General features: G+C 41.6%; 1 protein-coding gene and 1 non-coding gene across 3 annotated transcripts in view; one reads left to right on the top strand and one right to left on the bottom strand.

The window, feature by feature from the left end:
• Positions 1-13777, bottom strand: part of LOC126259363 (uncharacterized transporter slc-17.2-like) — a 531434-nt gene extending 517657 nt beyond the window's left edge. The window contains exon 1 of one of the 2 annotated variants that reach the window (XM_049956099.1): positions 13640-13777. The gene's annotated coding sequence lies outside the window, so the exon portion shown is untranslated. The remainder of the gene's footprint in view (positions 1-13639) is intronic. The other variant, XM_049956101.1, reaches the window with a different exon arrangement.
• Trnas-gga (transfer RNA serine (anticodon GGA)) lies at positions 917-1000 on the top strand. The gene is given in 2 exon segments: positions 917-956; positions 966-1000. It is a non-coding gene; the product is annotated as a tRNA-Ser (tRNA).
• Positions 13778-26199: the final 12422 nt, after the last annotated feature.

Consider the following 26199-nt stretch of genomic DNA (forward strand, 5'->3'; position numbering starts at 1 on the left):
CCCCTGCATTTCAGTATAATTTTCTGTTGTTACAACCTCTCGATATACTACAGCATCATCCGCATAAAGCCTCAGTGAACTTCCAATGTTATCCACAAGGTCATTTATGTATATTGTGAACAGCAACGGTCCTACGACACTCCCCTGCGGCACACCTGAAATCACTCTTACTTCGGAAGACTTCTCTCAATTGAGAATGACATATTCTCTTATCATCTACTTAAAGTCTGTTTGAAATTTTATTTTCGAGGTCGTTCATTAGATGCTATTTTCAGGGTCTCTTATCGCCGTGTACACATCTGATTTTAATGGTGTGTTCGGTCTAAATGTGTCAAATAATTCATGGAGATTATGCGCTGGGCAGCAGCAAACAATGCTGTAAAACCCTAATCGTTAGCACAAAAACTACATTTTAGCTCACTGTATCAACTCGCCGATAATGTTTGAGTTCAGCCTTTGGTGCATTAACAGGCTGTAGTTACTATAAAATTGAGTCTAGTGTGCTTTTGGAACAAATTACTGCCTATATCGCCAGTTTTGTGACATAGACAACCAGTTTCGGCCAGTTCAATGGCTACCTTCATATGCAGAATCCCAGAACTTACAACATATTAGACTCTGTATAGAGCACTGAACACATAGAGCAAAAAACGGTGCAGAATCTCATGTGTTTTATGATCTTACAATTTCTGAAATAACTCTACTTTGTCTGTGTCCGTCAGCGGAATAGCTGCAACTGGTTCCCATATCATGCAGGATGGCGTGTCATATTGCTTATAGTGATTATCTCTAAAAGTGTAAGCTTATCATACGATGAGATTCTGCGCCACTTTTTTGCGCTATGTAAGAGTGCTCGAACATGTTGCAAGTTCTTGGATTATGGATCAGAAGATCTAGCCACTACAGTGTTGTGCCGGCCTGAGTGGCCGAGCGGTTAAAGGCGCTACAGTCTGGAACCGCACGACCGCTACGGTCGCAGGTTCGAATCCTGCCTCGGGCATGGATGTGTTTGATGTCCTTAGGTTAGTTAGGTTTAAGTAGTTCTAAGTTCTAGGGGACTTATGACCGCAGCAGTTGAGTCCCATAGTGCTCAGAGCCATTTTTGATCTACAGTGTTGTAAAAGGATACTAGACTCTCAAATATAGATGATCGCCTCATACTTCCTCTGACAGTGGCTCATACTATAAAGTTATTTACTTGAATTACGTGACCCTGTGCCACCCAAAACGTTGGGCGTCTAAAATATACTGCATTGAATTTAACAGTGAAGGAGTCATTATTGCCTAAGGAGTGTCAAAAACTTTACCTACTGAAGGACATCATCAATATCAAAAGCCACGCCAGCGATTAAAAGTCTCTGGACTCAACGGTAGCCTTGCATAGACTGATGTCATGTGCTTCATGCAGCATACACTCAACGTACGTAGACGCAGCTACACGCGAAAATTGTGAAACAGCCGTATACGACATTCTCAGTCTACAGCCGTGATCAAATGTCTGAATATCACTGCATAAATATATTCAAGATTCCTAAGACTACACACACACACACACACACACACACACACACACACACACACACACACACAAGATTCCTAAGACTACATACACACACACACACACGCACACGCACACGCACACAAGATTCCTAAGACTACATACACACACACACACACACACGCGCGCGCGCGCGCACAGCAGGCTGATGGGTGTGCTGCAGCCATTGAAATTTGTCTGCTGCTACAAGTTACGATAGAAGAAAAGCGTAAGGCAATGAGATTATAAGGCGCAATTACCTTAGAAACGCCCTTGACCAGTCAGCAGACAACAGAAAACGAATCTTTTCACTGTAAAACTATCAGCCAGTTACTTTTGACACGAACATCCTAGCTTCATTTGCATCAGCTATCTTCCAGAATCTGATTTCTTCATTTTTTATTGACTACTGAGACCGGTCTTTTATAGCCATCTGCTCATTTCATTGACACATACTAACACAGACCAAGGACACAAACATCTTACGCTGCCAGTCACATTTCGCTCTACGGTGGCTCCTGTGCTCCCCCGTTCACGGATGCAGTTCTTTTGAGCAGATGGCGCACGCTTGCTCACCGCATCTAAAACTCTACGTAAACATCCGCTCAGGGTAACGGCCGCTGGTTCCATATCGTCACCGACACAATCACGCACACGCACACTCTGCAACTCCGCGCCTTCCGTGGCTGAAGGAAGGGATTTGGAGCCATTGTTCTGTGTGGGCAAGGACCACCAGGCATCACGTGTACGGGCCGTGTAAAGCTAAATGTGGCCGCGTGAATGTGTGCAACGACCGATTATCATATCTGGAGAAAACGGAGTTGGAGGTGGGTAAGGCAATGAACTTTCATTCCGTCCACAGTAGGTTTTTCCCTCTAAATCACTCGAGGCAATTTTCCGCCTTATCCTAGTCACCCTCCAAGTTTGTGTACGGTCTCTACGGACCTCGCCGCAGACGGACGTCAAATCCTATGCATCCTTCCTTCATACTTGTATACAATAAGTGAAACAGTTTTCTCCTCTTTGAACTAAACTTATTCATATCGTATTATAGGGAACTTTTCTCTTCGGTATCCCCCTTTTTCTATAATATCTCGTGTACAACTAGTATATTTTTTATGAGCTGTGTTTTCATTTCTGTTGTCGTACGGTTATTTTTGCAAGCACCCACATTTACAACATAAAATAATTTTAGCTGGCGTCCTTTCTTCGAAAGGTGACATCATTTAAGCAATCAACAAAACACACAGGGTGTTTCAAAAAAAGTGTCCCATATTCTTCTAGGAGATAGTCCTGTTCAAAACTAGAGAAATGTCCTGTAGCAAATGCCTGGCTGTAATTACTTGTTAAGATACTGGTCTCCTGTCTGCTTGTTGACGCTCACTGCTGGTTTCTTGTTGTTCAAATGTGTGTGAAATCTTATGCGACTTAATTGCTAAGGTCATCAGTCCCTAAGCTTACACACTACTTAACCTAAATTATCCTAAGGACGAACACACACACACCCATGCCCGAGGGAGGACTCGAACCTCCACCGGGACCAGCCGCACAGTCCATGACTGCAGCGCCTTAGACCGCGCTGGTTTCTTGATGGTCGTGTAAGCCCTGTGCTTAATCCTCTTACTGATTCTGTTGTCAAACATGACCCTTACAAACATATATACTCTGCAAGCCACTGCATGGTGCGTGGCAGAGGGTACCTTCAACTGCTAGCCATTCGTACTCGCAAATGAAACGAGTGAAAAACGACTGTTTATATACCTCCGTACGATCACTAACATCGCTTATCTTGTCCCCTTTTCCTCGTGATTCTTAAGGAGACTGTACGTTGGTGGCAATAGAATCCTTCTGCAGTCAACTGCAAGTCCAGTTCTCTAAATTTTCCCAGTAGCGTTTCGCGTAAAGAACTTTGTCATTCCCCCAAGGATCCCCACTTCAGTTCACGAAACATCTCCGTGATATTCGCTTACTGATCGAACCCACCGGTAACAAATCTGACAGCGTGCCTCTGAATTTCTTCGATGTCTTCCTTTAATGCGGCCTGTTGGAGATCGCCAACACTTCCTTTATGGAAGAGCTATACTTTCCTATAATTCTCCCAATAAACGGAAGTCGACCATTCGCCTCCCCCACTAACGACGTTGCGTGTTCGTTGCATTTCACATCGCTATGCAACGTTACGCTTGCATGTATAATCGACGTGGCTGTGTGAAGTAGCACATCACTAATACTGTATTCAAACATCACCTTATTGATTTCTCCACCCAGCTGCATTAAACCTATTTTTTCTACATTTGGAGCGACTTGCCATTCATCACATCGAAGTACTCGGGCCACTCACATACACAGAGATTAAAAGTATCCGCACCCCCCCCCCCAAAAAAAACATATGTTTTTCATATTAGATGCATAGTGCTGCCACCTACAGCCAGGTACTCCGTATCATCGACCTCAGTAGTCATTAAACATCGTGAGAGAGCAGAATGGGGCGCTCCGCGGAACTCCAGGACTTCGGACGTGGTCAGGTGATTGAGTGTCGCTTGTGTCATACGTCTGAACGCGAGATTTCCACACTCCTAAACATTCCTAGGTCTACTGTTTCCGATGTGATAGTGAAGTGGAAACGTGAATGGACACGTACAGCACAAAAGCGTACAGGCCGACCTCTTCTGGTAACTGACAGAGACCGCCAGCAGTTGAATAGGGTCGTAATGTGTAATAGGCAGATATCTGTCCAGACCATCACACAGGAATTCCAAACTATTACAAGATCCACTGCAAGTAGTATGAAAGTTAGGCGGGAGGTGAGAAAACTTGGATTTCATGGTCGAACGGCTGCTCATAAGCTACACATCACGCCGGTAAATGCCAAACGACGCCTCGCTTGGTGTAAAGAGGTTAACATTGGACGATTGAACAATGGAAAAACGATGTGTGGAATGACGAATCACGGTACACAATCTGTCGATCCGATGGCAGGGTCTGGGTATGGCGAATGCCCGATGAATGTCATCTGCCAGCGTGTGTAGTGCCAACAGTAAACTTCGGAGGAGGCAGTGTTATGGTGTGGTCGTGTTTTTCATGGAGGGGCTTGCACCCCTTGTTTCGCGTGGCACTATCACAGCACAGGCTTACATTGATGTTTTAAGCACCTTCTTGCTTCTCACTGTTGAAGAGCAATTCGGGGATGGCGATTGCATCTTTCAACACGATAGAGCATCAGTTCAAATTGCACGGTCTGTTGCTGGGTGGTTACACGACAATAACATCCCTATAACTGACTGATCTGCACCGAGTCCTGACCTGAATCCTACAGGACACCTTTAGGATGTTTTGGGACGCCGACTTTGTGCCAGGCCTCAGCGACCGACATCGACACCTCTCAGTGCACCACTCTGTGAAGAACGGGCTGCAATTCCCCAAGAAAATTTCCAGCACCTGATTGAAGGTATGCCTGCGAGAGTGAAAGCTGCCATCAAGGCTTAAGTGTGGGCCAACACCATATTGAATTCCAGCATTACCGATGGAGGGCGCCACGCACTTATAAGTCATTTTTAGGCAGGTGTGCTGATACTTTTGATCACATAGTGTATCTGGGGACCTTGCATATGCTCCGCCCTTCGTTAACAATCTAAAGTAGGGCTCCGTGTGACCTGTGGAATCTGCCTGCTGCCCTTTATCCATGTTTCTCAGGACATCATATGAGAAAAGAACAAGATTAGTTTCGTACGAACGATGCTTCGTATATTTGTGCTGATTTGTGGATATAAACCTTTCAGTCTCCAGGAAATAAATTATAATCGTGCTTAGTATATGCTCAACGATTCTGCAGAAGCCTAATGTTAGGGATACTTGTCTATGATTTTGCGGGTCCACTCTTTTGCGAGAGATTAGCGACAAATGCGAGCTAAGTAAGGGGCTAATGCCATAGAACGCTCTTCGTAAAATCTAATTGGGATTCCATCTGGCTCTGGCGACTCATTTGTTTTCAGCTCTTTCACTTGCTTCTCAAACACAGGGATGCCTATTTCCATATCTTCCACACAGGAATCTGTGCGAGGGCCAGCCGCTGGTATTGTCTGTATGACCTGCTTCAATGATGTTTTGAACGCGAAATTTTAAACTTCACTTTTCCTTTTGCCATTTGGTATTGCAACACCAGACTTGTCAACTTGTGATGATTTTGGTGATTTTTACGTAAAACCAGAATTTTCTCGGCTGTCCGGCATGATATTTCGATAAATCACGACGGTGTAAGTGACATACTTCTAGCATCGAGTTATAGACGCACTAATTTCCACGTACTTTCGCATCTCGACATTCCCCCTTTCTTTTCTGAACCGAGAATACAACTATAATTTCTCCAGAGCGCAACTTCAAATCAGTTTAAACTCTCTTTCTCTCTCTCTCTCTCTCTCTCTCTCTCTCTCTCTCTCTCTCTCTCTCTCTCCCCTCCCCCCATAGTTCCTCTCAGCCCATAACAACGGAATTAAATTCATTGTCTAAAAAGAATGCTAATAACCGTTTACATGTTCTTTCCAGCACAATAACTCTCCTAGCCTTCTTGGTAGTTTTATTAACTTTATTAACAGTTTGTCTCCTACATCCGCCATTCCGTAAATATGTTCTAAAGTTACCCTGACATCGTATAAGAGTTGGACAAAAATATGGAAACACTGTGATAAATGCATGTTTGAATATAAATGGATAAGCTGGTCAACTCAGAGGGTTGCGCTGTTGAATTTGACCACGAACGGCACTTGTGGGATGCTCTCAATACGTTGCAAGTGTCAGTCGTGGCCAGAACAGTATTCTGTGTAGTTGTGAGTGCATTATGTCGACGATAAGTGGGAGCTTCCGTAACCAAGGTCGCCGAAGTGTTTGGTGTTTCAGGAGGCACCGTGTCGAAGATTTATACCGTATGCAGAGAAAACGGACAAACATCATCCGCTTGTCACATCGCGAACGGAAGTGTGTGTTGGGCGATCGTGACAGACGTAAATTCAATAGGATTGTGATGAAAAATAAGGAGACAACAGCTGGAAAAGTCGAACTCGCTAAGCCTGTCAGCACCAAAGCAACATGGAGAGAGCTCCAAAAGCAGGGAACTGCAGGGCGAGCTGAGATTCATTTACTCGGATGAATCTGTTTCCAACTTCTGGGCGAGTCCACGTCCCACGACTGAAACGTGGTGGTGATTTGGGCAGCCATATCGTGGTTTCCCGTGGGCCCCATGGTTAATTCGCAAGGTGGCATTACTAGCAATAATTAGGTGACCATTCTGGCTGATCAGATCCATCCCATGGTACAGTGTTTGTTCCCCAGTGGTGATGCCGTGTTCCAAGATGACAAGGCCCTTCTCCACACATCTCGCATGGTCCCGGACTCGTTTTGTGAACACGAGAATCAATTGTTACATCTCTCATGGCCACCACAGTCACCATACTTCAATGTTATTGAGCCTCTGTGATCTACCTGAACTTTCCACTGGTCCTCAGGATGAATGGTGTGAGATTCTCTTGAAAACCGTACAGGACCCGTATTTATCCACTGCGAGACGGCTGCAAGCTGTTTTGAATGCCAACGGTTTTTCTATACCGTATTATTCACGGTAATTTGTTGTGTTTGGTGCTTCCACATTTTTGTCAACCTCCTGTAACAAAATTGACGATTCTGTGCCGTGTAAATAACGTTGACGGTGGAGCGAAATCCTATCACGCCACAACAGAAATGGTAGGTATGGGGCTTAGCCGATAGGGTTAATCAACAGAGACGCGCCACGTGCATCGAATCGGCACTATTTACGCCGAATTCCATCAGAAACAAAGTCTGTGTGTCGTTCCAGTGACTTTCAGAGAGAAGTATTCTCAATTCACCCATACGCCAGTGGGTATATTATGCAGATTTCACTTTAATGCAACATTACCTAACACTTTTTTTTACTGCAAACAACTCAGTTTAACCTTACGAATTAAGTTTGATAATTCATTGTATTCTAAAACGAATCAGTTTTAACATTTCCTCCGAGTTAAGAAATACGCAAAGGTAACAATACTTCATTTTAATGTTTCCTGTGTCTCGTATCCTTTCTTATCTCAAGGCAAAATAAAAATTTCAAACAAATGATGTTTACCTACCAGGAGGACATTGGCCAACATAGATGACTTTATTCTACCATTCTTCGTTACGAAGATACGAGCGCAGAACGTCTTTTGATTGTGACGCGCCTCTGTCTCTAAAAAAGGAATCGTTATAGGATAACTTTGTTGCCCTCTGTCCGACTGTTAAGAAACCTTTTTCTCGGTAACAGGTGGACCTATCGTGTCCAAATTAATGTCACCTACTAGGGTCTATGGTCCTTTGGCTGTGTAAACACTTTAAGCTTCTAAGTCAATTCAGTCAAAAGATACGGCCGTTTATGTCACTTATTTTGATACTCGAAAACTCACACATTAAAACCTATAGGGTACTTCTCGTTGCCGTAGAATCATGAAATTTAGCAAAAAGCGAATTTTCACAGTACAAGTAAAGGAAAGAAATCCGAAAATGATTAAACTGTAATTATATCATATAAAAATATCTTTTCGCCATTAGAACAACATTGCATTCATCATCCGTTGAAAGTGTAATAGACGAACACTACTGCGTGTAAAGGTAAAACATAAGTTGTAGTAACCTTTCAGTAATTAAATCAAAATATTTTATTAAATTTTCTATATCTACATATGTAAACTGAAGTCCCCTGCTCGCTTCTTTTTGTGTGTCCGAGCTGGTCTGAGGAACTACTTTACAGATTTTGATACGGTCTTAGATTTTTCGGAACCGATGTCCTAACAGTATCTATATCGAAAATAGACAATAGACAACAGACAAAAGAGAACACCTTTTTCTTCAACGATACATCTTTCAAGTCGAACCGACGTTTCATCCATCGGGTGAAGTAAAACGCTATAATGTAAGAATTTGGGGCTCACAAAAACTTGTCGTCGTCGTCGAACATGAAAGAGACTTACTAAAACTGAATGTGTTTTATACCGATCCTGTTTCTTTTTTGCGGAGGAAACTGTGGCAGGAATATCGTATCCGGACATGCTGCAAAATTCTCTCTTCATCCATCATGGATACGGGTCAGCGGCGGCACAGCCGAAGAAAAATCACCACAGCCGTATGTTTTCAGATATTGTTATTTTATTTGCACGATCAGCTTCGCCATCTAATTAATTCCGTCTTCAGGTCTCTACGCAATCCATGTATCGGCAATCAAATACATCGATACAAGCATAACTGGAGCCATCAATACCTGGATGTCGTATCTTTTTTGAGGAGTGTGTACTTCGAAGACTTGACAAGAATCCACGTTGTCAATTCCTTTGAAAAGCTCCACAAAAATTTCAAACAATCCAGGTATTGATGGCTCTGGTTACGTATTTATCGATGTATTTGATTCTGTATACCCAGGAGCGCAGGACTGAAGATCGGATAAATGAGATGCCGAAACTGCTCGTGTAAATAAAGTAACAATTTCTGAAAACTGCCGGTTTTTTGTTTGGTAAAATTCTCCAAAGGTGGTTGTTTCCTCAACTTTACGAAGATGCCAATGACTTAAGTTTTATCGATGATGCCACACTGCCTCGCTTTCACCTTCAGGTGCTGCTGGCGCCACCTTAATAACATTATCCCACAACGATGGATTGTAAGAAATGGACAAGATGTTGTTAATTGTTTTTGACCTCCCAGGTCAGCACACCTCATATCTTGCGATTTCTTTTTTTCTGTGGGGATATACAATAAAGACAAGCTTTTCGTCCCATCTATGTCAGAGACCCTTCGAGATCTGAGAAATCGAAATCTTGAAGCTGTCGGTTCAATAAACAGGGACTTGTTGATTCGTTTGTGAAATGAAATAGACTACCGTTTTGATGTATCTCGAGCAACGCATGGTGCTCCTGTTGAGTGTATGATATCTACAACTACATTTACATTCCGCAATTCACCCTGCGGCTTGTGGAAGAGGGTACATCATACCACTACTACAAATTTCCTCTCTTGTTCAACTCGCAAAAAGAACGAGGAAAAACAACTATCTACATGCCTCCGTATAAGCGCTAATTTCTCTTATCTTCTTGATTCTTACGCGCAAAATGTGTTGGAGGCAACAGAATCGTTCTGCAGTCAGCTTCAAATGCCAGTTCTCTAAATTTTCTCAGTGGTGTTCTTCGAAAAGAACGTCACATTCCCTAGAGGGATTTCCATTTGAGTTCCCGATGCATCTCCGTAACACTTGCGTTTTGTTCGAACCTACCAATAACACATCTAAAAGCCCGTCTCTGAATTGCTTCGATATCTACCTTTACTCCGACCTGGTGCGGATCCCAAACACTGTACCAGTACTCAACAGTAGGTCGCACAAGCGTCCCAAATGCGGTCTCCTTTACAGACGAACCACACTTTCCTAAAATTCTACCATTAAATCGAAGTCGACCATTCGTCTTCCCTACCACAGTTCTCACATATTCGTTCCATGTCGTATCGCTTTGCAACGTTACGCCCTGATATTTAAACGACGTGACTGTGTCAAGCAGGACACTGCTAATACTGTATCCGAACGCAATGGGTTTGTTTTTCCTACTCATCCGCATTAACTTACATTTTCCTACGTTTAGAGCTAGCTATCATTTATCACACCAACTATAAATGTTGTCGAAGTCATCTTGTATCCCCCTACAATGACTCAACTCCGACACTTGACCGTACACCACAGCATCATCACCAAACAGCAGCAGATTGCTGCCCACCCTGTCCGTAAGTCATTTATTTGTATAGAGAATGACAGTGGTCCTATCACACTGCCCTGGGGCACTCCTGAAGATACCCTTGTCTCTGATGAACGCTCTACATCAAGGATAATACATTGGGTTCTATGACTTGATATGTCTTCGAGCCAGTGACTTATGCGTGAAATTATTCCACATGCTCGTACTTTCTGCAATGGGACACCATGTTAAACGCTTTCCGGAAATATGGACTCCACCCGTTGCTCTTTATCCATAGGTCGCAGTATATGATGTGAGAATAGGGCAAGTTGTGTTTCGCATGAGCGATGCTTTCTAAAACCACACCGATTCGTGGATATAAGCTTCTCGGTCTCAAGAAAGTTTATTGTATTGGAACTAAGAACATGTTCAAGGATTCTGCAGCAAACAGGGGACAGGAATATTGGTCTGTAATTTTGTGGTTCTGTTCTCTTATCCTTCTTGTATGTTGGAATCACCTACGCTACGCTACGCTACGATTTTGTACTGGGCGAGAGTTTCACGATAAATACAAGGTAGGAAAGGGGCTAATGCCGTAGAGTCCACTTGTGAAATCGAACTGGGATTCTATCCGGACCTGTTGGTTTATTCGCTTTCAAAACTTTCAGTTGTTTCTCTTCGCGAGGTATCTTCTTACTATGTCGTCCATACCGGAGTCTGTACGATTGTCAAATGACATATGTTTGTATGATTCTCCTGTGTGAACGATTTCTTGAACGGGAAATTTCAAGCCTTGGCTTCCGTTTTGCTAACCGGTTAATAAGTGGGTGGACGAAAGCCTTAGACCCACTCAGCGTTTTTACGTAGGACACGAACTTTCTCGGATTCTCTCTCAGATGTTTTGCTAAGGTATGAGGGTGGTAGATCTCTTCACAGATGCACGAATCTCTACTAACCCTTGCTTGTCGTTATTTGGGCGTTCTCTTTTGAACTGAGGTGCAGCAGCCTCTGCTTCCTCAGCATTTTCCGAATCTCCATGGTGGGTCATTACCGTCCTGAAAACACTTACTAGGCACGTAATTCTCCAGACTACGATTTACAATCTGCTTAAACTTTGCCTATAACCCTCTACGTCAATCTTACTGAAACAAAGTGATGTCAGTTCACTAAATAAGATGCTAGAAACTGCTTATCTTCTCTCTTCAGCAGAAGCACTCTTCTAGCCTTCTTTATTTACTTATTACCTTTCGCAACCCTAGTTGCTACAGTCCCAGTTTCTGTACTGACGTTGTCGAAAAGGTCCGGCCTAGCTACACGGTCTAAAATATTTCCACTGCCTGTGGGCTGCCGAACTGGCTGCTCAAGACAGTTTTTGGGAAACGTGTTCAAAAGAAATTCGCTTAACTATCTGCCTGCACCCCTTGCAACGAATTCATAGACAACCGAGTCTATACATGGATACTCTGCGAATCACATTGAAGTGCCTAGCAGAGGGTTCATCGCCTCCAAGTATGAGGGTAATCCCAAAAGTAAGGTCTCCTATTTTTTTATAAGTACAGAACTCTGTTTGTGAGGCAGTTGGTCACACAGTTATGAAGAGTGCTTCACGAGCTATGTGTAAACATGCGAACGCCGCGCCAAGGCGCTCAGTCTTGGCTTGACAGCCGTTGAAAATGGAGCTCCAGTTGGATGTTACCGCCAAGTGCGAATTGCGCGCAGTTATTCGGTTTTTGAACGCAAAGGACACTGAACCGATTGAAATAGATCGCCAATTGACGGAAGTGTATGGATGTCAAAAATGTTCGTAAGTGGTGTAGAGAGTTTACAGCTGGTCGGACCGAAATTCAGGACGAACAAAGGAGCGGGAGACCATCAATTTCTGAGGAGACAGTGTTGAAGGTTGAGCTAAGCATGCGTGAAGATCAGCGGATCTCGCTGGATGATCTCTGCACCTTGGTTCCTGAGGTTTCCCGAAGCACCGCTCACAGAATTTTAATGGAAACATTGAACTAACGGAAGGTGTGCGCAAGATGGGTGCCACGCATGTTGACTGAGGACCACATGTGGAAACAAGCTGATGCTTCCCGCCCATTCCTTCACCGCCTTGCAGCCGAAAAGGACAAGTTTCTGGAGTCAATTGTCACGAGTGGCGAAACCTGGGCATACCACTTTACACCTGAGACCAAGTAGCAATCACGCCAGTGGCGGCATCCTTATTCGCCAAAGCCGCGGGAATTCAAACAAACACAGTTTGTCGGTAAAAACATGAAAACCGTTTTTTGGGATCGGAAAGGGGTATTGTTGGTCGACTTTATGCCCACTGGGACAACAATTAACGCTGACAGGTACTGGGAGACTCTGAAAAAAATCAAACGGGCAGTTCAGAACCCGAGAAATGTTGAGCAAGGGCGTACACATTCTCCATGCCAACGGTCGCCCACACATCACTCGGCAAACCGTTGCTCTCCTGCAACAGTTTCAGTGGAACATAATCACCCATCCACCCAATAGTCTCGACCTGGCGCCCAGTGAACATCACCTGTTCCCTAGGTTAAAAGAACATTTGGCCGGAAAGTGATTCAGCTCCGACGACGAGGTGAAAGAAGAGGTTCATAACTTTCTGGCATGGCGGCGAGCTGGTATGACATGGGCATACAAAAACTGCCACAGCGTATACAAAAATAATCGACAGAAATGTTGATTATGTCGAAAAACAGCTAAATGTTCAAGCTGTAAACTAATGTAAACCATTGTAGGAATAAACAGGTCTACGTACTTATAAAAAAAAATAGACCTTACTTTTGGGATTACTCTCGTATAAATGCATGCCTCGTGTATTTACGCGCTATTGACTATAGACATTCTTTGAAGAATCGGGTGGCTGGTGTATGGTGGGAACATAAAACTTCGAACCTTCCTCTAGCTAGCTACATGCGGAAGTGTTTCTATGTTTAATGGTACAAATGGCTCTGAGCACTATGGGACTTAACCTCTATGGTCATCAGTCCCATAGAACTTAGAACTACTTAAACCTAACTAACCTAAGGACATCACACACATCCATGCCCGAGGCAGGATTCGAGCCTGCGACAGTAGCGGTCACGCGGTTCCAGACTGTAGCGACTAGAACCGCTCGGCCACTAGGGCCGGCTTATGTTTAATAATTTGTCTGTAATAAGTAACTGAAATCTGAGTTTTCTTATTGAATCGCCCTGTATGGTATTTCTGTAGGTCTCATTGGCTGCTTATAACAACACGACTACGTTCACAAGAGAGACACAAGGTCCAAAGCGAACAAATGTCAGCAAATTTTAGCTTCCCAGCGATGGCCGTGCGCGCCGTAGCTTACCTGTCTGATACAATCAGCAGTTCTCGTCTTCACTGACGTTCTGAGACTGCTGGCCTCCTCCGTGCGCCGTTCCGACCCTGCAGGCTGCTCGGTGTCCAGAAGACACGAGAACACGGCAAACGAAGCACTCTGCAGTCGGCGACAACGCCGACGCGCGGAAGACTCGGCGCTGACTGCAGCGACAGGAGACGGCGGGTTTCCTGGGTGCGCGCGTCTGGCGAACGCGGTGAGCGGCGGCGAGGCGCCAGGCCGGAGTTGCGTCGTGTGGAGCGCCGGCCAGAGCACTGTGCGGGCTGCGCGGCGGGCGGCCGGCATCCGGCGGCTCGCTTTCACTCCGACACTCTCACTGGCCGCGCAAGACGACACCGGGACGAGGCCCGGCCCAGCCCAGCCGCTATAATGCAACGCCGTGCCGTGGAAACTGCCGCCGCGGCAACGCGCGCCCGCCCCCTCCCCCTCTCGCACCTGCTTGCCGCCACGCTGTTAAACGCTGCGTCCTGACACAGCCGCAGTATACTACTTACAAAAACACTGGAGTACAAAGAAGGGCGAAAGCAACTACCGCGAGGTCTGTCAGCAGCAAGTAAGAATTGCTCGAAGAAACTAGGACCGTACTAAGTAAGAGCTGCTATTGTGTTGCAAAGAAATACGCACTGATATGGAAAGAAATGACACTTTTATTCAAAATACACTAATTACATTGAAGTCACTGTGATTTATGACAGGCCCTGGGCGTTACAAAAGGCGGGATATGGTTCTTAGTAGGATGTGATGGCCACGGAAGCCAACGCATGCTCTGCAACGTGATGCAATGCTGGCCACAAGGATGATAAACAGTTCGGCAATTTCCAAGCCTATCGAACGCTCTGGCTCCGACCGACTATATACAGGGTGGTCCATTGATAGTGACCGGGCCAAATATCTCACGAAATAAGCATCAAACGAAAAAACTACAAAGATCGAAACTTGTCTAGCTTGAAGGGGGAAACCAGATGCCTCTATGGTTGGCCCGCTAGATGGCACTGCCATAGGTCAAACGGGTATCAACTGCGTTTTTTAAAATAGGAACCCCCATTTTTTATTACATATTCGTGTAGTACGTAAAGAAATATGAATGTTTTAGTTGGACCACTTTTTTCGCTTTGTGATAGATGGCGCTGTAATAGTCACAAACATGTGGCTCACAATTTTAGACGAACAGTTGGTAACAGGTAGACCCGCCAGGGTAGCCGAGACCGCTAACGCGCTGCTTCCTGGACTCGGGTAGGGGCGCCGGCCCCAGATCGAATCCGCCCAGCGGATTAACGACGAGGGGCGATGTGCTAACCAGCCCGGATGTGGTTTTTAGGCGGCTTTCCACATCCCGCTAGGTGAATACCGGGCTGTTCCCCATGCTCCGCCCCAATTACACGGCTCGCAGGCATCTGTACACTTTCGCACTGTTCCATGGATTACACTCGACGCAGACAGTTGGGATACATAAATTCCTTCCCGGGGGTACGGGGTGGCGGCAGGAACAGCATCCGGCCATCCCTTTAAAACATTAACATGCCAAATCCGATTAACGATGGCTGACCCTGCGTAACTGCAGGACAAGGCTCAAGCGATAGCTAGATAGTTGGTAACAGGTAGGATTTTTAAATTAAAATACAGAACGTAGGTACGTAGAACATTTTATTTCGATTGTTCCAATGTGATACATGTACCTTTGTGATCTTATCATTTCTGAGAACGCATGCTGTTACAGCGTGATTACCTGTAAATATCACATTAATGCAATAAATGCTCAAAATGATGTCCGTCTACCTCAATGCATTTGGCAATACCTGTAGCGACATTCCTCTCAACAGCGAGTAGATCGCCTTCCGTAATGTTCGCACATGCATTGACAATGCTCTGACGCATGTTGTCAGGCGTTGTCGGTGGCTCACGATGGCAAATATCCTTCAACTTTTCCCACAGAAAGAAACCCGGGGACATCAGATCCGGTGAACGTGCGGGCCATGGTATGGTGCTTCGACGACCAATACACCTGTCATGAAATATGGTATTCAATACCGCTTCAACCGCACGCGAGCTATGTGCCGGACATCCATCATGTTGGAAGTACATCGCCATTCTGTCATGCAGTGAAAGATCTTGTAGTAACATCGGTAGAACACTACGTAGGAAATCAGCATACACTGCACCATTTAGATTTCCATTGATAAAATGGGGGGCAATTATCCTTCCTCCCATAATGCCGCACCATACATTAACCCGCCAAGGTCGCTGATGTTCCACTTGTAGCAGCCATCGTTGGTTTTCCGTTGCCCAATAGTGCATATTATGCCGGTTTACGTTACCACTGTTGCTGAATGACGCTTCGTCGCTAAATAGAACGCGTGCAAAAAATCGTTCATCGTCCCGTAATTTCTCTTGTGCCCAGTGGCAGAACTGTACATGACATTCAAAGTTGTCGCCATGCAATTCCTGGTGCACAGAAATATGGTACGGGTGCAATCGATGTTGATGTAGCATTCTCAACACCGACTTTTTTGAGATTCCCGATTCTGGCGCAATTTGTCTGCTACTGATGTGCGGATTAGCCGCGACAGCAGCTAAAACACCTACTTGGGCATCATCATTTGTTGCAGGTCGTGGTTGACGTTTCACATGTGGCTGTACACTTCCTGTTTCCTTAAATGACGGAACTATCCGGCGAACGGTCCAGACACTTGGATGATGTCGTCCAGGATACCGAGCAGCATACATAGCACACGCCCGTTGGGCATTTTGATCACAATAGCCATACGTCAACACGATATCGACCTTTTCAGCAATTGGTAAGCGGTCCATTATAACACGGGTAATGTATCATGAAGCAAAAACCGTCGGCACTGGCGGAATGTTACGCGATACCACGTACTTATACGTTTGTGACTTGAAACACGTATGTTGTGTGGCAGCGATGCTGAGACATTGTAGAATCTCTGACCAGAGCAGTTGCGCTCGACTCGCAGTAGCGAGCAGTCAGTCTGTCTGTAGTAGTCAGTCCTCAGTAGTGCTAGGAGTCTGTGAGTAGTGGTAGCCCAGAGCAGTCTGCGGGCGTCGGCACAGCAATGGTCGAGATTCAGGATGAGGTATAATTTTATTAAATAAGTATTCATGCAGCTTTGCGCTCATCACATAATCTAATCTATATTCGATGTAATTAATTTTCAAATCGCCCCAATAATAATCTGATTTCAAAGCAATTTTTAACTAAACAATGATTCGAATTCCTTCCATTTCCTTTAAAGAAAAATTTCAGTTAACTTCAAAAAAATTTAATTATTGCGATGCATCTCCTCCTGGCGCAGAATAAGAGCAGATATTTCACATGCAGTTATACTAAGGTAAGAAATTAATTCTGATTTTTGCACAGGGCCAAAGACCGACATTTCGGTTAAATTGAGTTTTGATTATCACTGTAGTTTCATTATCATGGGATTATCTTACATTTTGTGTGGAGAACTTATACTTGAGTCAGATTGCTAAATTTTGTTTAATTGTCTTTGTCATTAATATTTTTGCGGGAAGGTTACATTTGGCTCCATTTCTATTAAGTAAAATCATTTCAATATTATTGTGGGGAGGTTACACTTGGCGACACCCAGTCCAGGATCGTATTTCGTGAGAATCTTTTGTAAAACAGTTAGATATCTGCTCTTATTGCTTAAATATAATTAGAATTTGGCGCAACGCTTTTACTAATCTTGTGACTTTCTTTCCTCAGATCATCGGCAATTCGTTGCTCTGTTGTATTTGAGTGTTGCTTTTTTGCATTGTGTTTATTTGTTTTGTGAATAATTGTGACTATTGTAAAAATGCCGCGAAAGACTGTGAATAGTGTATCGCGAGGTATTATGAACGAAATTACCGACTTAAACAATGTGACTGATAGTAATTGTGACACGCAATGTAATGATAACAATCCTGCGTTCACTGACAATCAATGCGTTCCAACCGCTAATGACGACTTGTACCTTAATGATGAACAAGAGAACTCAATTGTCTCCTCTGTTAATTTGACGACAATTGATGACGCGGGGCGCACTATTGTAATGAGCGCTGCCCAGCCTAACACAACCGGTTTACTAAATTTACGTGATGAACACACAAATTTGTCTAATGAAAATGAACGGGATACACAAAGTACGACGGATTTATTTAATTCCGAAATAGTGAGTGACAGTGTACGTCCGACTGATAATCCTTTTTGTAAATTACAGAATGACCAAATGGTCACACAAAACCAGACAATTCCAGATCCAGCATTAATTAGCACAGAGAATAGGAATGCTGACTTTGGGTCGAATCCAATTATGGCAATGCTGCTACAATTTAGGGAAGAATTCAAACAACTTAATGAAAAACAAGACAAACAGAATAAAAAATTAGACAACAATGATGTAAATCTCAAACAACTTAGTGAACAGAATAGACAGTTAAGTGAACAAATTAGTGCCGTTGCCGCGCAGTGCCATGACACTAAGGAACAGTTACGCGAGGAAATCGAGGCTTGTTCGCGAAAAAGTAGCGAAGAAATTAAGTCTGTTGCTCAGGAATTAAGGGAATTGCAAACAGCTGCAACAGAAACACTCAGAGACGAAATTAGCGGAGTCGCTAAACAATGCTCTGAAAAAGCTACACAATTACGCGACGAATTTAAAGCAATGACAGCAGAACTTTCGCGCACAGTAGATGCAAAGATTGACGCGAAATTCGAACAACAGAACACTCAAATTAACGAACGTCTTAGTCTTCACATACAGAACAGTGATACGCGTTTCCGCAAATTTATTGATGATCAAAATAAAGTCAAACGTCAAGTCATGGAAACAATCACTGCACAGAGACAAGAAGACAAACGTAAAATGTTTGCGAAGGCAAAAACATATGTAGACAATAATATTGCCACAGTGTCCGACGAAATTAATACATTCAAACAGTCGAACACAGAATTACGTGATGAAATTTCGGATCTTAAATCAAAAATAGATACACACACAATAGATATTCAAACAGTGACCGACAGACTCGAACAATTAGAACTAACACAGGATTCCGATGTCGTCAAAGCTGACGTTAGAAAACTGAACGAAACAACACGTAAATTGCAAAACCAGATTAATGCCACTGACACTAAAACCGATGATCAGACAAAAATACTGACTGAAAAATATGATGAATTGGCCAGTCGTATTGATGCTATGGAAAGTAATAATGACAGCAAATCAGACGATACTTCACCGGTTTCATTTAACCAAACACCTGAATTTCAAAATTTACAGCAAACAATTAATGAGATCGATTCGTCTAATAACACCTTGCGTAGAAAACTGTCAAGTTTACAGCAAGAAGTAACAGAGATGAAAAATATTTCAGTTAATAACACATCACAACAGACGCCACCTTGCGAACATTTGTCAGACTCGCGCAACGCGTATCATTTGGGTAATCTACAGAGAGTACGGGACTTGGATTCCGAACAACCACAGTTCAACAGATTCTCTTACAATCCTGATCCTGTTCCATCATACAGAGATGATAATTTCGATTACAAACATTTTCTTTCAGTAAGAAAATTTAAAGTGTTTAAAAACGACAGAACACAGATTCACCCGCTAGATTGGATCCAACAATTTAGCTTTGCTTTTCCACCGACTTGGCCTGTAACGCATAAACTTGAATTTATTTGCAGCTTTTTGGAAGGCGAACCGGCAACTCGTATGAGGCCGATCGCGAGGCAATGTTATTCAGTGGAAGAGTTTCAGAATGCGTTTCTGTCAGCGTACTGGTCGAAGACGACACAGCGCGGAATTAAAGATCAGTTAATTAGCTTACCAAATTATGAGAACTCCAATTTTCCCAGTGTCACTCAATTCTTTGAACACATGGTGCAACAAAATCAGTATTTAAGTGAACCCTATAGTGAATCTGCACTCATTCAATTATGTATCTCTAAATTGCCACGATCATTAAGAGTGTCACTTTTAACAGGTCAACAAAAAGAAAATATTTCGGCATTCAGGGATCTGCTGCAGCTTTTAGAAGTGCAGCAATCAGATTATTCTTTCGTAAACAAAAATTTTTCATATAACAACCAAGGCCAACAGACGTACAGCAATTATGATCAGACACGTAATTTTAATAGGAAAAGTAACAGACGTTTTAGGAATGAAAACCACCAAAGCTTTAATAACAGACAAAATTCTAATTATCAATATCGTCAAAATTTTGAGCAACAGGAATCACATTTTGGTAACAATAGACGTTTTCCACCACAACAGCATGAAAGTCAACCGGTTAACATGCCTAACCAACAATGGAATGCACAAGGTCAACCAGGCTTTAATGTTTCGCCGCGTGCACGTATAGTCCCTGATACAACAAATAGTAACGCACGGCAGCAAGGAAATAACTACGTACAGAGAAGACAGTATTTCAATTCCTATCGCAATGCACCGTATAGGAATGAATATTACGACAGACGTAAAAACGATGAGCACAATTTTCAGCGTACATCTAACAACAGTCGGTCATACCAACAGCAAAATTATCCACAAGAACCTATTCTCATGAATGAACCCGACAGTAGGTATCATCCAGAGCGTAATACGTCTGGAAGAAGTAATAGAACTGTTCAAATTGTAGAAATGCCACAACATCCTGCTGATAATAGTAACACGTCAGATAGAATTTGACTAGATACAGTAAAGATCGCATCTTGCAGTAACACAAGCACTAGTTTTGACACGCAAAATGTTGTTCACGAAAATGTAATTACTTTTGACGATATCAGAGACACTCTTTTACAGGAAAGACCAGTTGTTCAGAAAAATATTTCACATCCTGTTATAGAAATTAAAATAGGTTCATCGAAATTTTCAGCAGTAATTGATTCTGGCTCACCCATGTCAGTCATTAATGAGGAAACTTTTAACGAGTGTAACAAAGAGAACACCTATCCCACATTACCTTTAGGCAAAACGAAAGTAAAAGGAGCAGTATCGAGTAAAGGAGTAGACGTTAAATTACAGACGCATTTATCATTTTGTATTGGAGGTCATACTTTTCACTCAAATTTTTGGATTGTTCCTTTATTGACAACAGACGTAATTTTAGGTACTAATTTTCTCGTACAACACGACGCAGTGGTTGATTTTCAAAATTCTTATTTAATGTTGAAGGACGAAAAAGTACAATTAGCTTTAGAGTTTCAGCATTCTTTATCTGCGGAAGAACAAACAATTAACCGCACAGAGGTCATTTCCGCAACACGTAACATAGACTGTAATTCCGCATTGTTCACAGACACGTACGTACATAACTATAACACTCCAGACGAAACTGACTACGACGTAATGCAGATGATTTCCGATAAAGTTGAACAAAGCAGTGCAAATACAGACGACGAACGAACGCAATTACACAAAATTCTTTTACAGCAAGCTCCAGTTTTCGACAACATTCCTGGTACTATGTCCGGCTTTATGTACGAATTTCAAGTCAAACAGCACGATACATTTAAAGCAAAGCATTATCCCATTCCATATATCCACAGAGAACAAGTTAAAAAAGAGTTGCAGGATATGCTTGACCAAGGAATTATAGAACCAGCAGTTAGTCCGTACATAAACCCGCTGCATATTGTTAAAAAAAAAGATGGCTCACTTCGCCTTGTACTTGATTCACGTCACATTAATGACATTATTATTAATGAAACCGATCGACCACAGACACTGGAAGAACTTCTACAAAAATTTCATGGTACTGCTATTTATTCCACATTAGATTTGAAATCGGGATTTTGGCAAATTCAACTTCATCCGAATTGCAGAAAGTACACAGCTTTTCTCTGTTTTGGTGACTGTTATCAGTTTTGCAAATTACCATTCGGCTTAACTATTTCTTCAGCTGCTTTTATTCGCGGTTTGAACACAATACTTCCGACAGAACTTAAAGACAGAATTACGACGTACGTAGACGACATTCTTATCGCAGAAGCTAACTGGACTGAACACAATCTGATTTTAGAACAACTGTTGCAAACCTTTCATGCACAAGGACTTACAATTAATCTCAGTAAATCGCATTTTGGCAAAACTTCTATAAAATTTCTTGGACACGTAATTTCAGCAGAAGGCATCGCGCCTGATCCAGAAAAACTTCAAGCTCTACGTGACATTACTGTTCCTACAACGAAGAAACAATTACGCAGTTTTTTGGGCTTAATTAACTTTTTTCGTAAATTTATTCATCACTCTGCTTTAGATACACCTAGATTATGCCAATTAACAGGTAAAAATACTATTTGGTCATGGGATAAGCAAGCACATTCTGAATTCGTGAACCTGAAACATGCTTTGTTGAATGCTCCACTTTTATCACACCCAGATCTTACCAGAAATTTTTCCATTGCCACCGACAGTTCCAACACAGCTTTAGGCGTACACATTTTTCAGGAAATTGAAGAAGATAGCTCTACAGTAATTAAAAATATCGCATTTGCAAGCCGTATTTTGTCACCTGCTGAACGAAATTATTCCGTCACAGAATTGGAAACGTTATGTGTTGTATGGGCTTTTACGAGATTTAGGCATTTTCTTTATGGAAGACATACGACCGTCTACACAGACCACAGAGCTATTCAATTTTTACTTTCAGCTAAATTTACTCACGACAGATTAAGCAGATGGAAACTTTATTTACAGGAATTTAATTTTACGATTGTTCACATTCCCGGCACACAAAATGTAATAGCAGACGCACTTTCGCGCTCTATCAGCAACAATCAGCAAGAAGTAGCAACCAACTTCTGCAAAGCAAATTTCAGTGTTATGTACATTCAGCAAGTTGCATTTGAAAATTTTATTTCGTCGTCTCTACAGGATATAGCACGAGAGCAAAGCAAAGACAATGTGTGGAAAGAAATTAAACACCTTTGGCAAGATAAGAATAATGTTACGGTTAGAAACCACTACACTGTACGCAATGACATTCTGTTTCGCCGCTCTCATCCAGACAGCAACAACTGGTTATTATGCATTCCTGACGAACTGATTAACAAATTAATATGGTACACGCATTTAAGTTACGCACATTATGGAGCAAGAAAATGTTTTCTTATACTGAGACAGAACTGTTATTTTTCGAACATGGAAAAACGTATACGACGAGTTTTAGCGTCATGTAAAATTTGTCAGAAAGCTAAGTCAGACACCACTTCACACATTCCTCCATTATATCCCATTGTACCTGTTAAATTAAGACATATGGCCGCAGTAGACATTTTTGGTCCAATTCCGATAACTAAGAGAGGTTTTTGCTACATCTTTGTCGCTGTTGAACTCACTTCAAAATTTGTTACTTTCACTCCGTTACGTAAAGCTACTGCCAAAACTGTTTCGAAAGCATTTGTAAAGCATTTCTTATTTCATGTAGGGCATGTGATGAAAGTAATTTCTGACAATGGATCACAATTTCGTTCTGCTATATGGACACGCATGTTACGAGCTAGAAACATTTCTCCGATCTATATATCCAAGTACCACGCTTCTTCGAACCCTTGTGAACGACTAATGAAAGAAATTGGTAAACTGTGTAGAATATACTGCCACAAAAGACATGTTAATTGGGACACACACATACACTCATTCCAAGATGTAATTAATTCCATTCCAAATGAATCCACTATGCTATCTCCGTCTGTTATACTGAAAAACGTTGAACCACCAAACAAAATCAAAGAGTTAGTAAATTTTCCTACATCTCGTCGATTACGACACCACGAAATAATTGACATTACGCTGAACAACATCAAACGTGCCGCAGAGCGCCGGAGAAGACAGCAAAAACAGGTTTGTAGACGCCGAGACTTTCACATTGGACAGAAGATACTAGTACGTACACACTATTTATCCAGTAAATTAAAAGGTAAGTGCAGTAAATTTGAACTTCTATACGCAGGTCCATATCGGATTCGCAGCATTCCTCACCCTAATGTTGTACACGTCGAAACTTTGAGAACCAGAAAATCGAAAGGCAATCACCATATCTCCAATGTTAAACCGTTTAATGAATGAACATACTTTATGATTTATCACACTGTAATACATTTTCAGATATTTATGTGAACAATTATTGATGATTATCGTATTTTTTCTTGGCAAGTGCCCGGCAAGGTAAGGCTAGCAGATCGCTCTTCTTGTCGTTACACAACAGACCGTGCATATTTTCCAGATGAACTTACATATTTTGTGACCACTTATGCAATTACATTTATGTGACTACCTATTGATGATTATCGTATTTTTTCTTGGCAAGTGCCCGGCAAGGTAAGGTTAGCAGGTCGCTCTTCTTGTCGTTACACACTAGACCGTGCATTTTTTCAGATGAACTTACGCATTTTATGAATAATTATGTAATCCTCTGTAATGACGCATTAATTTTATCAAATTCTCTCTCCATTGAAGTCTTTAATTAACAAGCTGAGCACAACGAATATCACATTTTGTCTTTCTTATGTATGTACGATTGTTTTCATGTTTTGTTTGTATGCACTGTGAACTAGTTAAGGTATAACACACACCATTTGACTTTGACTTTTTGCCCTATGATATCTCAACATCGTGACTGTTTTACATTTTCTTTTTTTTTTTTGCTGCTGCATTGTGATATTCTCTGTACATTTTTGCCTTTGAACACTGTCTATGCTTTTGACATATTACGTTTTTCTGTCATGTTATGCTGTATGCTTAATTGTGTCACCATTAACCAGTCATTATTTAATGGGTATATGATTTAAATGCAAGACATTAATCTTTGTTCATCAATTTCAGAAATAAATGATGCGTAAAGGAAATGAATTAAACAGAAGTGGGAATTTCACCTACGGAATAAACGAAAGAAGATGCAATAAGCTAATGAGGACGAGTAAATGGATCAGAATTAACAAGCATTAACCAGAATATATTATACACATCGCAGAATAGCAGTCTTAACTAATTTTTTCTTTCAGAATACAAGGCGATTGATGCAAGCTGTCAGACAGAACTACACATTTTAGTTTTAAGTGATGAAATATGCTAGGGATTAGGAATAGTTGTGTGATGAATAATGAAATGATTTTTGCAGATGATAATGAATGCTGATAATGAATAATGATGAAGAATATGGTACTATGAATAATGAAGTTTTTGTTTACAGGTGATGATAATGATGAAGTTATGATGATATGAATAATGAAGTTTTTTTTTTACAGATGAGGATAATGTTGAAGTTATGTATTTATGCTATGTAGTTATTTAAGTATTTGTTGCAGTTTACTTTGACAGCAGGTGTTATATTGCGTAGTAGGATGACTGAAGGTTTTGGAAAGGACAGCCATGGAACACATATTTTTTATACACATTTCACTACCTGTTAATTCGAAGTTCACTACTTTTCAGCATAGTCTGCGTTTCTTCTTTCAGCTCAATAATTCATTTTGTATTTTTTCCAGGAGAAGCTTTTCATGATACTTACTAAACTTGTTACTTATTATACCTGTTCTAGTACTTGCAATTTATTTTTTTTTACCCATTTGTATATAATTTACAAACGTGATCACATATAATACCTTGTGTCACAACCTTGCTACAGCTGACTCATGACGAATGACGTTACACATTTTTCATTTATAGGAACAACCTAGAAGCAATTTTTTCTTTTTTTTTTGTTTTCCCTTATAATTACGCAAGCAATGCATTGCTAGCACAAAAAACAAAATGTATTACCAGTCCCATATAATGTCACTAGTTTATGATAATTCTGCATAATACTAATTAGCTCTGAATAGTATGTCACTTGAATAATGACTTCTTATTGTAATGAGACTACTTATTATGCCCATGATTCTTAATGCTATGATTGTAATTAACTGATTTTTAACAATGACTTGTTAATTCGATAATTGATGGCCACTGAGTGCCAATAATTAGTGTCACTTAATGAATTATGTATTAATTGTCATTAATTAGCTACTGTATTCAATTCTGACTTCATGTTTTTAATAATAGGCCACTGAGTGCCAATAATTAATGTAACTAAATGTTTTGTTAGTAATTATGCCATTAATTAACTACTGTTTTCAATGATGACTTCTCCTATTAATACTGCATGATGATAAAAGTTGCTAGGCCACTGAGTGCCAATAATTAATGTAACTAAATGTTTTGTTAGTAATTACGCCATTAATGAGCTCCTATTTTTCAATGATGACTTCTCACGATAATACTGAATGATGATAAATGTTTTGTACTAATCAATAATTGCTAGGCCACTGAGTGCCAATAATTAATGTAACTAAATGTTTTGTTAGTAATTATGCCATTAATGAGCTCCTATTTTTCAATGATGACTTCTCATGATAATACTGAATGATGATAAATGTTTTGAACTAATCAATAATTGCTAGCCACTGAGTGCCAATAATTATTTGTAAATATGTCATTTGAATGAGGAAAAATGTTTTGTAATACTCAATACTTGATGGC

Source organism: Schistocerca nitens, chromosome 5 (genome assembly GCF_023898315.1).
Source record: "Schistocerca nitens isolate TAMUIC-IGC-003100 chromosome 5, iqSchNite1.1, whole genome shotgun sequence".
Classification (NCBI taxonomy): domain Eukaryota; kingdom Metazoa; phylum Arthropoda; class Insecta; order Orthoptera; family Acrididae; genus Schistocerca; species Schistocerca nitens.